We start from the raw sequence: 4,512 nt of genomic DNA, 5'->3' as shown, positions 1-4,512 counted from the left end.
TGTTCGCAACTGAGACAAATGACGGATCCGCCCCTGCTGAAGAATGGCGCGCTGGTTAAGGATCGCGCTTGAGCCGTCGCATCCATGGAAACGGCAGATCTGAGGGATTTTGTTCTCTCCCACTCTGCCCCTCCTGAGTTTGCTCTCGTGTTTCTCACTCAGATAGGAAATCGCTCAGGTACTTCATCAAAAAAAACTAAATAACAACAGACAAGGTACATATTGAACACACACACACACACATATTGGTACCCACACAAAAACACATACACGCACAGATACACTTACACTGACATTTTTACTTACCTGTGTACATACATTTAAAATTACATTATTTTTTTGCAATCCAAAGACATAGGCACACGTGTTCTACAACTAGCAAGCACTTAAAGGCGCTCAGTGCCATGCACACTATGCAGGGGAACAGGGAAGGGGAGATTGAGTAGGAAAGGACTGCTGAGTTACTGTGTCCAAATGGCGCTACAGGCGAGAGGAATTAAATGCCAAACACATACATATTGAATAAGCAAGTGCAGGCCTCTGCTGATGTTGTAAAGAAAAACGCTCTGACACACAAGTGTATATACACACAAGCGAAAACACACACACACACACACATACACACACATACATACACACACACACACACACACACACACACACACACACACACACACACACACACACACACACACACACACCCCCCCACACACACACACACACACACACACCCCCCCCCCACACACACACACACACACCCACACACACAGACACACAGACTCTGCAATAACGTTCCGTCACAGTCATTACTAAAGTAGGGCAGGGCACAAAAAAGGCTGGAATCCATTAGAAGGGAGTATTTTTGGGTGCTCTGTGCAATGGGTGACATTTATGCGAGGAATGCCAAGCAGCAGAGGCAGCTTAAGAGACCGCAGGAGCCATGGGCGAATGTGGGCCAATCCTCCTGCGGACGCGGGGGCTTGCTGGCGGGGAGGAACCTGCGGATGGGATGCCATGCTCTAGTGCTGCAGGTCTACAGGGTTGCGGTGGCGGAGGTGGTGGTGGTGGTGGTGGGTGGGTGGGGGGTGAGTGTGTGTGGAGGGGGGCGAGGGAAGAGGGAGAGAGAGAGAGAGAGAGAGGATGAAGAAGTGGTAGACAGCTGACCAGCATCGCAGGAACCACACTGAGCTGGATGGCAAATGCCACTGCTGCCGTCTCTGCTGTTTTCAGATGGGCCTGGTGGTAAGCTGTGCTGAACATTCACTAATTAAGGTAATTAGGCTTAGTAAGGGACAAACAATGAAGCAGGCTCTCAGTGTTTACATATCACTAAAATTTAGATGATTTAATATGTAACCAGATGACAGCTAACGAAAAGAGAGCGTTGGCAATACACACATGCTCTAATGTGGATGCCATATATGGATGCCGTATACTGCATGTATATATAGAAGTGATTCTTTTTACCACTGGCCTAAAACAGGCTGTCAGTGTCAAAGAACTGTGTTGTGGTAGAACAAACACAGAGACAGAGACATATATATATATATATATATATATATATATATATATATATATATATATATATATATATATATATATATAGAGAGAGAGAGAGAGAGAGAGAGAGAGAGAGAGAGAGAGAGAGAGAGAGAGAGAGGAGAGAGAGAGAGAGAGAGAGAGAGAGAGATGAAAAGACAAGACTAAGGCCATCATCATCATTGCGGAGCCACAGCAGAGACTGAGCAGCAGCGCTTTGCTTTCTGGAGCTCAGAGCAGCGGTCCATTGATGTGCAGTCCAGCGCAGGGTCAGTCGAGGGAATAAGCAAAAGAGTTACAGCCGCCAGCGGAGTGGGTGGGGGAGAGAACTACAAACACGGCTTTATTCCGTTACCATGGTTAGCACCCGGCCACCGACAGGCCTGGACTGGAGGGCTTTGATCACCTGCAAACGTTGACGGGGTGGACAGAGAAGGAGTGTGAACGAGAAAGGGAGAGAAAGTGAGAACGAAAAAAAAGGAAAGAGAGAGGGGGGGGGGGGGGGCAGAGAAAGAGAGAGAGAGAGAGAGACGTCAAACATGAAGCATTTTGGGTACTTGTTACCAATTACCCACTCTGAAATGCTCACTGTTGGCATTGGATATCAGCGAAAACCACACACTGCAGAGACGGATGCAACCCCAGTAGAGCGCAGAGAAGGGGAGATAGAGAGAGAGAGAGAGAGAGAGAGGAGAGAGAGAGAGAGAGAGAGAGAGAGAGAGAGAGAGAGAGAGAGAGAGAGACATGGGGAGAGGGCCAGAAAGATAAAAGAAAATAAGTGCAGAAGAGAAAGAAGCCATAATAGAAGCAGCAGAGACAAAAACACAATAAGAGGGCTCGACAAAAGAAAAGAAATAAGCCAAAAAATAAACAAGAAAAAACAAACAAATAAATAATACCCCCAAATGACAGGGAGGGAAGTGTGTGTATCTGTGTGAGTGTGTGTGGGTGGGTGGAGTGGGCACCGCATGGCACCCTGGCGATGCCTGCCAGCCTCTTGTCATGGCTGACTGTACCTGGGGCCTCTCCAGACGGTGGCATGGGAGTCGTAGGCTGAAGAGCGAGAAACGTGCCACGGTCTGATCGCCCCTCTTCCTCCTCCACCGAGGATGCCAACGGAGGAGATCAGGGAGGGGGCGACACTTGTTTGGCGGAGGCGAGGACAGAAGCCGACACAATGAGAAAGGGCTGGTGTGTGTGTGTGTGTGTGTGTGTGTGTGTGTGTGTGTGTGTGTGTGTGTGTGTGTGTGTGTGTGTGTGTGTGAAAAGCAGCTGCCTGGCACTTACCTGATACTGGCAGCACTGCCCACATATGGGACACCGATTTCCCTACCTCGTCATTTGGCTATGGCACATATAATTAGTTGGAGAATAGGCCACAGAGGGTGAGTGAACTTAAAACTGTCGCTGAAAGATAAGACCGAATTATTTACCGGTGTTTAAAAAAAAATAGCTGAAAAAAATATGCCAAAGCATGAATGTTGCTGTATTCTAAACGACCGCAAAAAAAAAAAAAAAAAACCTCCCATGCAGGATGCCTGCACAAAGAACAAGGAATTTGTTGTCGGGGACTGACACATTGGGGCCACTGAGGGAGATGATGGTGGGGAGCTATAGATGCCAGGGCTCCCAAGTCCCCCACGCATTTCCAATTCTGCCTGGCACCTCTACCAGGTGGCCTGTCAGCGCGTCCCCTGGGTGAAGACAATTCATCATGGCAGGACGGAATATGTTAACATTAAGATTATGTTAAACCATCCCTCAGCGGAGCCAATGCCAACATCCCATTGCTATTGTAATCAGCGGCTTATGAATGGCAATGTGGCGATGAATCCCTCGTGAACTGCGTCCCCAACATATTGTAAAACATAATGAAGAGTTCCGCGATGGCGGGCAGCAGCCTGGCAATAAACTAAAGCCTGCGCCAGGGTGCCCGGGATAATGTGGCGCGAGCCGGGGAATCGCTCCTCTCGGAGAGCGCAGTAAAAAAGTGCTGTAATGAAATTTAAGCAGTAAAAAAAAGAAGCATTTCGGATGCCTGTTAAAATGAGCAGGGAAAAGATGCTTGTGTATATATCCATTGATATGAGGGTGCGAGTGTGTATCTGCATGTGTTTGTATGTCTGTGTGTGTATGGCTGTATGTGCATATGTGTGAAAATGAGAGTGTCTGGAGATGCTTTTGTATATAGCCATTGATATGCAGGTGTGAGTGTGTGTATGCAACGTACATGTGTCTGTGTGTCTGTTTGTCTGTGTGTGTGTGTGTGTGTGTGTGTGTGTCTATATGAGCATATGTGTGCAAATAAGAGTGTGTAAGTGGTATATAGGATCAAATGAAATACATGAACTCAGGCATGCTCAGATGATATTGGAACCTTACCATTTCGTGGGGTCCGTTTCCTCCGGTCGCGGAACGCCGCTCCGGTCTGCAAGGCTTCCATTAGACTGTCCATCACGCCTGTCTCATCTCCTTCTACAGCGGGAAGGGTGAAAGGGGAGGGAAGGAGGGACAGAAAGAGAGAGATGTTACTACACAGTTACCCATATTTAAAGCAGCCGACTGTGTCTTGAGGCCTTTATATGAGCCAGGATAACACACTTGAACTGGAATATCAAGGCCATTAGACAGCATGACCGGAGTCCTATGGCTGGGTTTTTAATCACTTAAATAGAACACCTCGGGTGCGCGCGGATGCTCTAATAGAAGGCTGGAGTGCTGACGAGCGAGGGCAAATGTGGTGTAACAGCATGGGAAAGCGTCGATGAAAGGTAGCCAGGGTCTGGCTCCAAATGCACGGGGGGGGGGGGGGGGGGGGGGTTGGGGGAGGAGAGCAGGATGAGGATGAAAGCTTTCAGTGATGACCATTGACAGAGATTCTTTCTGAGGCTTTGCACAGGGGAGCTGAGTGCTCTTTACCCGAGATTTAGCACGGAGCCGGTCAATATGCCAGCTTTCTATCATCGTTCTGTC

The 4,512-nt window shown here is 48.3% G+C and overlaps 1 long non-coding RNA gene across 2 annotated transcripts in view; it reads right to left on the bottom strand.

Annotated features, from left to right (window-relative positions):
• The window catches only part of LOC121694406, a 58,657-nt gene that overhangs the window by 39,145 nt on the left and 15,000 nt on the right, over nucleotides 1–4,512 (bottom strand). The window contains exons 2-3 of one of the 2 annotated variants that reach the window (XR_006025745.1): nucleotides 3,922–4,014; nucleotides 1,895–1,945 (exon numbers count right to left, since the gene is read on the bottom strand). This is a non-coding gene — a long non-coding RNA (uncharacterized LOC121694406). The remainder of the gene's footprint in view (nucleotides 1–1,894; nucleotides 1,946–3,921; nucleotides 4,015–4,512) is intronic. The other variant, XR_006025746.1, reaches the window with a different exon arrangement.

Source organism: Alosa sapidissima, chromosome 20 (genome assembly GCF_018492685.1).
Source record: "Alosa sapidissima isolate fAloSap1 chromosome 20, fAloSap1.pri, whole genome shotgun sequence".
Lineage (NCBI taxonomy): Eukaryota > Metazoa > Chordata > Actinopteri > Clupeiformes > Clupeidae > Alosa > Alosa sapidissima.
This window is presented reverse-complemented; position numbering and strand designations above follow the sequence as displayed.